Source organism: Anomalospiza imberbis, chromosome 1 (genome assembly GCF_031753505.1).
Source record: "Anomalospiza imberbis isolate Cuckoo-Finch-1a 21T00152 chromosome 1, ASM3175350v1, whole genome shotgun sequence".
In the NCBI taxonomy this organism is placed as follows: Eukaryota; Metazoa; Chordata; class Aves; order Passeriformes; family Viduidae; genus Anomalospiza; species Anomalospiza imberbis.
This window is the reverse complement of record NC_089681.1, coordinates 111777221-111789522: the sequence shown is the minus strand read 5'-3', so window position 1 is coordinate 111789522 and position 12302 is coordinate 111777221. Positions and strand designations below refer to the sequence as shown.

General features: G+C 38.8%; 1 protein-coding gene across 12 annotated transcripts in view; it reads left to right on the top strand.

The window, feature by feature from the left end:
- RBMS3 (RNA binding motif single stranded interacting protein 3) overlaps window positions 1-12302 on the top strand; it is a 703009-nt gene that overhangs the window by 431641 nt on the left and 259066 nt on the right. The window lies entirely within an intron of this gene.

The following is a 12302-nucleotide window of genomic DNA, read 5'->3' as shown; positions in this document are numbered from 1 at the left end:
TTTTGGTCATCTAGTAGCTCTGTGTTCATTTTTTCAGCCAGCTAGTACCTCATCATCTTCCTCCATACACACCCCTCAGTGCTTTCAGGGTCTCATGGTGGTGTGGGAAGGTGCTTTCCTTTGCATTTGGTCACAAAAACAGCTTTGAGAGCTACAGGCCAGTGATAAAGCAAGCAGCAAATTTTGTAGTACAACATTTACACTCTTACGAAAGCACAGCCGTGCCTGCCGGATATTTGTCTGGCTAATTCTTGCTGTTGACAGGAAGCAGACATTCAGGCTCAAAACATTTACATATCTCTGCATTGACAACACCAACATGAATTTGGCGTCTGCGTGAGAGAGGCACGGCAGTGCCTGTGTCTATTCCCTGTCTCGCCTGCCACAGCAAATGAAGGCTGAGTGACTGACCAAGACCATACACACACACAAAAGTGTGGGGAGATTTTGCACTCTTTCTTGAAAGGAAAAAAAAAATTGGTTGCCATTTCTTTATTTCTTTGATGTGGTATATGAGGATCCTGCTGGGCATTTCAAATGTCTTTTTCTCTTTTTGCGCATTTTGGCAAAATAACGTTTGCTGGGTTTGTGTGTCCCAGCTAAACTCCTTGCTGCTTCCTCTTTATTTTTTTCTTATTTGTTGTGCTACAGTGATGCACAACCACTCTCTGCAAACTATTACAGACCTGGAAATCTCAGGTATATTATTCTCTGTATAATTTATAAAAATTGTGATATTTTTAATAATAAAGTATCCCTCATTAATAACCAAATATGATTATATCTGACTTGTCCTCACTTTCATTTTTAAAAAGAATATTTTAGCATATCTGCCTTCCTCACATTTACCTTTTATTTTCAAGCCTTGAAATTCATACCTTAAACTGGCTTAATGTGGTGAATGTTGTTTTCAGTGTATATTTGGCCTTTTACTGGCAATATATATCAATGAGTTTGCTTCTTAGTTAAATCCTTAAAGGGCTCTGGAGACCCTAAACTCAACAGCTTTATGTTCAGAGGATGCCTGAACATTTAGGAAAAGCTAGTAAACATAGTCCTTGCAGATATTCTTATGATCTGAATTCAGGATAGGACACAGCAGTCACTACCATCAGCAATGCCCACCCAGCCCCTCTTTCTAAGGCATGTATCAGACTTCTTATTTATTATTCAATGATATTGCTGCCAAAGCTCCCTCAATACCTGCTTGTTACACAAGGCAATTACATGGAGACATACTTAGATGATCCTGAAGGCTGGATTTTGAGAAAAAGAGAAAAAAATCCAATAGTAAAATAATTTACTTAGGAAGTAATAGAAGAAATCCTGAATGGAAAGTTGGAAGATTATTTTTAGGGAAAGTATCAGATGATTATGTAAGTGCCCAAACGATAAATGGCCACTATTGTGAAGGCAATATATATTTGGTACAAGGATGTATCAGGTGAGATCCTCAGTAAGTAAAGGGTAATATTAAAAGAACTATGTAAGTAATTGATGTTACCCCATGTGGTCATCTAATGTTGGGTTCTCATCATCCACATTCCAGAAAGACCCAAGATGTCTCTTCCAATCCCATATTTGTGCCTTTTTTCTCTACAAGCTCTGTGAAGGCTAGTTGAGGCCATGAATTTGAGTGTGCAAGAGGCTTCCTACATATTGGCATTTATTCACAGGGGATTGTCCTCCTGCTGGTGTGACCTCCTGCTGCCTCACAGTCATCATTCAGGGGGCTTCAGCATGGGCTTCAGCGGGCGCCTTCATCAGACCTTTGTGGTGTGTGACCCCCATGTTCTGTACCAGCAGGGAATGTTGTTACATGCAAGCTGACACTGGAGAGCTACCTTAAATTCAAGATAGGAAGGAAGGTGTTTGCTTCAGATTCAAATGTTGTATTATTAACTTGATTCTTTTTCATGTATTAGAGATATGGGATTTATAGTGATAGGAAACTTCTACTAGTTCAAAATTCAGACTTTTATTAAAAGCCTGTACTTTACCCACTTTATCTGTGTCTTCCACTTACCTACATTGCAGAACTATCTCAAATCTGAAGAAAATGGATTAGAGATCTTGAAAAAAGATTTTCTGATGTGATTTCTTCTTTTCTTCTCAATTCTTTTTTTTTCTTATTTTTTTCATTTTGTCTCAGCCAGGAAAACTAATAGCCATTTCTGGCTACCATAATAATAGCATTTTGGAACTTCAGGCTACAGATAAATGTGGTAGATACATGAAAAAAGGCTCAGAAGGTGCAACTAGTATTTAACCACAAAAGAAAAAAGAACACCACACCCTGGGCAATATAACTATAAAACTTTAAGGAAGCTTACATTCTGATTGTCTGAAATAGTGTCTATGTCCAAAATCATTGAGCAATAAATGTACACTGTGTCTTTAACACCGATTTTGTTCTTACCTCTGTGTTGTGGCTTATCCTGCTCTATATTGCCGAAATATATTGCTTCTCCTCCTTAGCACTGGTGGAATGCTGGTTGTTACCACCAGTCATTTCTTGAAAGCACATTGACCTCTTGCTCAAAGGTCATCATTATTTTAGTGTGGTGGTGGTGGTAGCAGGATCCTTTTCTTAGAAATATGAAATATTCAGAAGGTATTGCTCATCTCTGCCTAAAGCTCCAAGACATCATGAGTGTTGATGGGTTGGAATAGGAGTTCTTTTCATGTTATCCAAAATGTTTATCACAGCAAAGGTTGGCATGCTAGAATTAGCCAACTGGCATGAAAAAAACATTTCACTTCCTTGGGAAAGTGTTATCACTTTGCTGCCTTTTAGAAACTATAGTTGTTTTCTGAATTACAAGTGGTTTGCATAAAGAACATAAATTGCTGTGCTCTTTATCACTGCTTACTGTATGACAAATATACAGTCCAATTTTTCAAGTGCAGTGTCTTGAAAATGAATGTGTATTTGAAATGAAAACCATTTCAGTACTTGAGCATCCTCCCTCTGGAACAGACTGGATAATAGCATGTTCATCACCTTAGGTTATTTTAATATTTCCTGAAGCCTGCACAAGATGCTTTCTATTTTCTTGTCAAAACATACGGAAAATAAAATTATTTTTAATAAAGTACAGTAATCACAGTGTGATCACCAAGTGCATCTTCTCTTGTCAGATTGTTTTTTCCTACTTGCAAGGATTTGCAGTTACTTAATGTTAAGGTTGCTGAGCAATCCAATGTTGGGAAGAAGAGAATGGAATATTTCATTTCTGACAAAGATCCCTGAGTGCTACACAACATCCTCCTTTTGCCTCCTAGAATAGTATCACTGTTTAAAGTGAGTGCTGGTAGAGTTGGCTGCTGAGAGATTTCATTTCCCCCCTCCCAGTATTTCCCTGCTGTCTTTCATGGGTGTGGTGCACTGGAAGTAAAGCACCCATAGGTTCTGTTTTGTCCGTCCATAAATGCCTGCTGGAATGCCATGCCAGATTCCAACCCTGAGAGATGCAGGACAGTATTAATGTTCATTTCTAACTAGTCCTCAGGAGCTGGAATTAGTCTCATAGTTTCTTAGGTTATGTGCCTTTTTGGTGAACAGCTGGTGGATAACTTGCTTGGCTTTGGGTAAACTGAGGTCCAATATTTAGAAGAGAAATCAGTTGCTTTACACAGGCACAGGGAGCTTTCAGAAGTAATGGCTGAATGATTTTTTCCTAAACTGTTTCTCTACACCAGGTTTTTTACTCAAGTCGCTCAGGTCTAAAATAAGTGATGGACAAATCTCAAGAGATTTGGTTTCATATCTTACCCAAACATTATCCAAGCTAAGTAAAGCTCTGGAGTCTGCATAACTGAGCATGAAACCTCAGAAGAGCAGACTTTCTCATGAGAGTGTCAGTGTTTCCTGCTGTCTGGAAATACCGAGAAAATAGTCTTTCTTGTGGTATTTTGAAACTTCAGCATCTGGACGTCGCTGTAATCAGAGGAAAGTGAATATGAAAAATAGCAGTTTAAAAAGCAAACCCTTTTTCAGTCTTGGGTGTAAGGGCTCCTTTCAAGTTTTTCAGGGAAGCTATTAATTGATACTGTAACTCTGGATCTCAAAGCAGGTGATGTAAATCTGAAACTGCAAATTCTGGTTATTTTGTTCTGGGTATTGCAAAATATTGTGAGGCACTGAGTGTTTCTCCAATCGAGGGAAGAAACAGCTATTGTATCCTTCTCTCCCTTTTATATAAATATGTAACTAAGCACTCCTCTTGCAGTACTTCTTTGGGAGAACATTCTGCTTTCTTCAATCACTGCTTCAAGTGTGAAATTTAGTTCAGCTTCAGAACCACAATGACTGTCTCATGCTACAGAAATCTAGTGAAAATAATATTAGTGATTACATTATACAACTAATGTATTGTTAAAAATGTTATGGTGGTAAATAACTGTAATGTTGAATCATACATAGGTTTATATGGCAATTGTAGATGTAAGCTATCCCTGTATTTAAAAATAGAGTTACTCTTCATTTTGAATTTTGACAGTGAATCAGTGGGACTTGAGGAGAGATTTACTTTGAAAGTTAAAGATGGAAAAGTGTGTTTATCTCATGTTCTTCTGACACTGTGAGATTTACAATGTTTTTTCTTTAGTCAGTCCATATTTAGTAACTTAAGCAATGAATTTTCCATCATTGGTTTTGTGTGATTAATCCAAATTCACGCTGTTAGCAAATACCAGGAAATATTTCTCAACTTCACTCTGTTTATTTTCACCAAGATTTTTGTTCTTTGACAGGTTCTCAGAAAGTCTTAGGTCTCTCTGTGCTGGTGACGTGCTGCAATTAGGGTTACCCATAAGTATTCACACACGTGTATGTTCACTTTTAAGGCCCCAAATATTTGTCATATTGTTAGGGATAAACAAATTGTGTTCTGCCACTTGCAAAATCTGGATTTTCATGGCTATGATTGTGCTCTTTCTAGGATTTTCTTCAGTTTGCCAGTCTTTGGGGTTCTGAATTGCCAGGAATGCAGTGTAAATTGAGAGAGGGTACTCAAGTGCAGTACTGTTTTCTTGATAGGTGTATTTGCTAAAGTCGTAACTTCTTATGCCTCTCCCCGTCACAGTTGTTATTATAACCATCTTTCACAAAGAGCTCTTGTCAATTTTGAGATCTGCTTCTGTTTCTTCAGAGACTAAGGTTTTGGAAGCATGAAGTTCCAGAAAAATAGACATGAATATGCATATACATATAGTTACTTACTTGATGCATAAGTACTTCTTTCCCACATAGCAAAATTTTGTAGGTGTCTTTGTACTGTTTCCTTTACTCACCAGAGATTGACAAAAATAATTTATAAACAGTTTAAAATACATTTAAAGATCATAATGGGTTCCATACTTCAGTTTTGCAGTAAAATATTATCATTAGTTACTCAATGCAATTAATAATAACCTGTATTCATATGAGCTCTGCTTAATTCAAAGTAATTGAATGTTCAAACTAAGAATGTGTTTGCAAAAAGATCTCTAAAATTCTGTTAGTTAATGCTGGTTTTCTGCAATACTCTTGTTATAAAGGGGATTCAAATAATGCAAGAAGCAAAAGAAATCACTGCAGAAACATAATTAAAGTGAGAGTTTTGTGCTGTATTTCCATATCAAGCTAAAGCAAACAAAAAAAAATCAGCTATATATGCATACTTAACAATGTAGGTGCATCTCTGGGGAGTGATCTGAAATGAAGGGACTATCTTTTCTTTCTTGCATTTAAGAGTCTTCACTTCCAATTATTTTTCTAACTATATATTAGCTGTTTTAATTAAAAGGTGATGATTCACCACTTTCTAGCCACTGAGAACATTTTTATAAAGTAGTGATTTAAAAATAGTAATGATGTAGACTATTTTACTATTACTCTGAGTATTTGGAGCTGTAGGAATATTTTAGCACAATTTGAACAATGAAATGAAGAAGCTGTTTTCGGTAATTTTGTGTTCAAGGGTGATTCAACCTCTTTGCTTGCTAACTCTAATTTTCCAAGGCTTATAAAACTTTTATTTGATTATTTATCTGAGCATAAAACAATGTCTGAAAATTGCATAGTAAATTACTAGATAATCACTTATTTTGCAGACTATCTGATTGTCAGAACAAATACTACCTATTAAGAGACTCTAAATGAGTGCTGGGCAAATGTGAATTTTAAAACTCAAATTAACTTAGGCTTTTGTGAAATCCTAGTGGTTTCTTCTAAGTATGAAGGAGAAATATCTCTTTGATTATTAGGTATTTGTGTATTTATACTAGTGTTTGTGTCAAAACTTCATGCTTGTGTCTTCAGATATATGCACATATATATATATATATGTGGAGGTGATCTCATAAAGTTAAAATAAGGTATTTGTGATAAATATATTCTATTTAATGGTTTCTTAATTCATCAAATAGTTTTGGCTGCTGCCTCTTCTCTAGGCTGGTATTCCTCTCCCTCATCACATTTCCTTTTGGGGGTGGTTTTTAATTTCCACTCTCTGCGTAGCATTAGCAGAAACATTAATGAAATGTTTCTTGAAATTACTTTATCCTCCTTTTTGTCCAAACAACCTCTACACTACTTGAAGACCGAACCTGTATGATATGCTCAGTCTTCTCTGCTCTGGATTTCAGGTCCAATATATTGAATTCTAGATGGTCAGAAACAAGGACTGGGAACTTTTTTTACATTAAAAAAAACATTGTACGCTGGTGGCAAGCACCGTTCCAAATGGTCTGGTGCGTTAGACCTAGGAAAAAAAGTTTAGGTGTAATGGAATTTTCATTACACATAAGTAAATCTGTGTTCATCTTTTAAAAGTTTCTCCACTATTATGTAATATTATGCAAAATGTACATGTCTTATGCTGCCAAAAGGAGTCATTGTGACTAAGTCAAGCTCTCCAATGTGGGAAAATGTCAGAGCTGGAGTTCCTGCTTTGTCACAACTTGGCTTAAATGCCCATGTCAGCCCCTAGTGCAGAGGGCCCGGCAGGAGTGGGGGCTGCCTGGGACAGTCAGCCTTTTCCATCTGTCAGGAAGGAAGCAAAGATATTAACTTACAGAAACCAATTATTAACTCTTTTGATGAAGTGAGTTTGTTGGCATCAGTGGAAGCAGAAGAGCTCCTCAGCATGTGTGAGCTCCCCATCAATGCATGCATTTAGGTGCTTTCAAGGTTACCGACTCAGGTACACTGGCTGAATTAGTGCCCAGACTCCATGCCAGTCTCCTGGCTGGATGGGTCAGGTCTCCATCTCTTGTCTCTGCTTGTGTGGATGTGTGGGAGCCAGAAAACAGAGAGTACTGGTTGACTTGAATTCAAGTGGTTCAAAGAAGCACCTGCTCAGAGGTCAGATGTGGTGTTTGGCCTTTTGTCAGGGTCAGGCTTAGAATTCACCATCCCCAACTTATCTTCCCTCATTTGTCATGGCTTCTCCTTTCTCAGCCCTCTGTCAGAGGTTGCTGTCTTTGCAGAGCTCCAGCTCAGCAGCGTACCGGGGCGCTCCGCTCCTCACTTCTAGGAAACCACGCTTCTCCTGCTCTTTGGCTTTTTTCATTTTATTTTGACCCTGGCTGATCAGGTGACCCTTTCAAACCCACTGGTGGTTGTGGGGCCGTGGCCAGGCCGGTTCTGGGGGCAGCGCCAGCAGGAAGGATGGAGCCTCTGCAGGGACCCGAGGATGTGCAGTCAGGACAGGAAGGAGGGCAGGGCAGGCTGGTGTGGTGCAGATTAGTTCAGCAGCCGTGGCAACTCCCTCTCCCACGGCGACAGTGATGCCGACTGCCGACAGAGTGTCTTCCATGCAAAAAAGCACCTTGGTGTGCTAGCTGTAAGCACTAACAGCTGTAAGCTGCTAGGACACCCTGAAAATGCTGTTCCCATGCACTCTGAGTAACTAATGCTGCTTTCAGCAGTGACTGAGGAGCTGCCTCAATGCTTCAAAAAGGCAGCAAGGCTCTCATTCCTGTCACTATACCAGCAGAGCTTCCTGGAGGTGAAGTGTAAAGCCCATGTGTGCCAGGGGAAGCTCACCTTTGCTCTGTGCCACCATCCAGCACTTCACAAGAATTACGGGAACCTCAAGTGGCAGGCAGTCCCTTAAATTATTTGGCATTACCCCTAAGTACCCGATCCATCAGGGCAATTCAGAGTTTGATGTCTAAGAGCCCTACACACCTGCAATTACTTAAATCCACAAAATTGCACCCGTAGGTATTTGCAGGCACAAAAATGTTGGCATAAAATTAGAGGCCATTTCCTAAAACCTGTGCCGAAATTTTGATGATATACTATATGAGGGGTTGTTATTTTGAAATGGATTTGTGGAAAGCAATTGAAAATCTCCAGGCATCCCATCTGTGTTTAAAGTAGCAACAATAACAAAACTTTAAATTAGCATAGGAGATTTAAGACATTTCAGGAAAACATTGATTAAATCTGCCAATGAAATGAACGTGTTTGGCGAGTGACCTAATTAGTGTATGCTTGGTTCTTTTTCACTGCACTGCTTACCACTAATTGCTGTTCTGCTGGTCTTCTCCTGACAAGTAAGAAAAAAACAAGGATGAGGGATTTGTTGAGGAAATAGTGACATTCAGTTTTAATTCATTTGAACCTGCTGCCAAGCTTAATTATGGAACTGAGAAACTGAGACCGGGAGGCCCCCAGCCATTTAGGTTATAGGAGACGGAGATGTTTAGTGTCTGCCAGTGTATTTGGGTAGCACTTATTGCAGCTAGCTATAAACTTGAGTTTGCTGATGCTTAGCTGTTTTCTTTCCCCCACAGGTAAAAAAAAAAAAAAACAAAAAAAACAAACAAAAAAAAACCAACCATACTGGTTTTATTTTTAAAATTTAATTATTTAGCCCTAATGGCATCAGGCCAGTACAAAATTACAGGCACTGTATTTCTTAAAGGAAACGTTTAACAATTATTCTAAATAGTTTTATCCTGGGTTTCTTTGTGTGCTTGCATGTAGGAACTTGTAATATGTCATTCTACAAAAAAACCTCAGGATCCTGGAGGACTTGTAGCATTGGAGTACCAAAGCCACCCTCAGTCTAAGTACACTTGAGGTGAGGGGTTCATGTTAGTGATAAATTCAGTTCCCATCTCTCAAAGCAGCAGGAGACAACACAGCTTTCCTTATTTGTGTTTGGAGTTCTTAAAGGAAAATATCAGGATGCTTCAGGAAAAAAGGGGAAACAGTTTTGGTTTCCTGTGGTGGTGATGGATTCTTGTGAGCACAGTCTGAAGGTCCTGGTTTAGAATCTGAGTTTGTTTTTCATGATGTTCTGCATAAAAACTGGGGGAAAAATGTATAATCCATTAACCAGAATGTTTACAAGGCAGTGAACACACAATAAAAATGCAGGGGAAAGAGAAGAAAAAAAAAGCTGTGGAATTTGAGTCTAGCAGAGGGACAGTCTGGTGAGGCTTGCAGTTGTTTTTAAAGAAGGAAAAAGAAATTCAAATGTTTTCTTAGAGCAGCGTCTGATTGGCAGACCCTGATCTGGATTTCATCCCAGGGGATGATTCCAACCATTTTCCTACCTTTTCCCAGGAGGAGCCAGGGAACAGAGCAGGGTTAGATGCTGGAGCAGCCAAACCCAGCCACAGTGCACCTGCCAGGGGCAGCCACAGCAGCCCAGTTCTGCTGGTGGGGAGCACAACCCACTTCAGCCACAGCCTGGACAGGAGGGAGTGACTCTCAGCACAGGGAATTTGGTACTTCATTTACACTTTGGAGAACACTGGAGAGGATGTTCCAAGACCCAGTTTTAGCTTTCATGAGGGCTAAATTTCATCCACCCAGACAAGTAAATAAATTAAAAAAAAACAACAACAGAAAAACCCCAACACACAAAAACCCAAAACCCAAACAGAAAAATTAACACTATTTAGTCAGTGCCGGAGACACAAAAAATGAAGTGAGGTTATGAACAAATGAAATATTTTAGTGTGGGTCACTAACATAGACTATAAACATCTACGTGGAAGAACGGAAACTGTACAAAAAGGCATCATGCCTGGTTTTCCATTATATAGCATTGCAGGGTTCTTGTAAGGATACTTGAATGCTGAAACAGCCTGGGAACTTGGCTTCCCTTGTGGCAGATTGATGTTCTTTGGACGGGTTTTCAGCCATGGAGTGATTTTGTCCTGATGTTCTGTGTGTGGTGGAGAGATGTGTCAGGAGGGGGGAGGGCTAGAAAAAGATACTTGGAATGGAAATGAGCTTGAGGGAAGGAAAAAGAACAGCTTTGCAGTGAGACTGGGAGTAGTTATACTAGAATGCATAATGGGCAGCTAAAGATGTGAGGTTTTTTTGTCTTGATACTCCACTGGATCTCTGATATGGTCATATTGCCCCTTGTGCCCAGTGAAAAAATTCGTAGAAGATATTAATGGTTTTAGATATTATGGACTGATATTACTCTTCACTGATTTATTATGCTAGATATACTTTATATCTGTGATACAACACTGGAATATTCTTACACATTCTGGTTTTTATTTACAAGCAAAACTAATTTAGATGTGAATAACTACTGTGCTGTCTGGAAAGTCAGATTAAAAATAATCTCCTTTCTATTCCTTCATACATGAAACCTGCACTGTACACTGATGCTAAATAAAAACTAACTCCATTATCTGTTTTTAATGACAATGTTAAATTACTTTTGCACTTTTACCTCCTAATTTTTGGGCATGGAAATGGTGAGAAATAAAAACAATTTAGTTTCCTGAGAAGATCACCTCACTGCCCTAAAAAATAATTTTCTCAGTGTTTGATCCAAGCCATCCCATCACTTCCCAAGATGTTTCAGATTTCCTGTTTGACAGCTCTGTCTTGTCAGGATCTCTCATATAGGAAATTGGAAGTCACATCTAATTGTATCTCCTTCTTCCTCCCAGAAGTTTCTCTTCCAGAGGGCAAAGGCATTGGAGAAATCCAGGGAGGAGTCTTGCTCTCTTGTAGCATGCTTTTTACTTCAAAGCAGTATCAGCTTTACTGCTGCTCTGCAGTGGAAGAGAGCTTGGATAGCACTGCAAAGGAAAATGCGATGTAGGACAAACTGATTTAAAAATGGCTTGCAGTAAAAAGGGAAAATCAAATGAGGGAATCAGAGAAGGTCAAACACTCCTCACATCCCCAAGTTGATCAAACTCTAGTGTTTATTAGATTTGTTATCATGGTGTCCCTCAATCTGTCAGTGTCTGTATCACAGTGTCCCTCAATCTGTAGTAATGCCCTATCAAAAAAAATCTCCCCAGTCCTCCCCATGACAAGAAACCCTCCACTAAACAAACCAAAATAGTAAACTGAGCAAAGAAAAGAAAAGAAAGGTTCAGATCTTGACTTTGCTACAGAATAGTGGTTTTCACGCTCCTTAAGTCAGCAATTCTTTAATAGTTTTGTCTGTTTCTTTTTTCTTATTTCTTTTAGTTTTCTTAAAACTTTATGGATGAGATTTAAGCCAAGAAACAAAAACATCCATGTACACAAAATTCTTTCATGATTGGACTAACCCCTACATTGAGTAAAGTATGCATACCAAAATAATAATAGAGATGTTTGTAATTTGAGGGGCAAGATGATAACAAGCACACAATCTTATACCTAGATTTGGTGCAGATTCGATGGCAATGAAGTCTCCTAGGAGTAGGAAGAAAGGCTGGGAAAATAAATACAAATGGATACAGGAGGAAATCATATCTGTGGTTGCCTCCTGTAGGATATGTATTGATCTAGTAAATGGAGATGTCTGCAAAGAAGCTATAAATATGCTTGAGCTAATATTATTAAAGCTTTCAGGCAGTTCGGTTTCATCCATATGGCTTTCCAGGGAGAAGCCAAAGATGTGGCCCTTGGCCACAGCTTGTCTGAGCAGCACATGCCTACCTACACTGTAATTGCTTAAAAAGATGTAGGGGTTTTCCCTGGATGGATTGTGAAATATATGCAGCTGCCTAAATAGTGCTTGGTGAGATTTTTAGATCTTCCTAATTCAGTTGAAATCTTTACAAGCAAGACATTTGAATGCTGTTGAAGGTCAGAGAGAGCTCAGTGCTTTAAAAGTTGTGAAAAGTCAATTCCTTGTCTTCTTACCCCTGCTTTATGTCTTTAGGAAAATAAAAACAACTTTCAGGGGTTTTGCTAGCCAGTAGGGATAACAGCACTGGGCTTGCTTGAACATACCAGTGTTGCTGGCTAAAGGAAGAAAAAAATGGAGAGTGAGGAAGAGAAGATAGGAAGTGACTGGCTGATTAATATACTAAACTAATGCAAATACTGG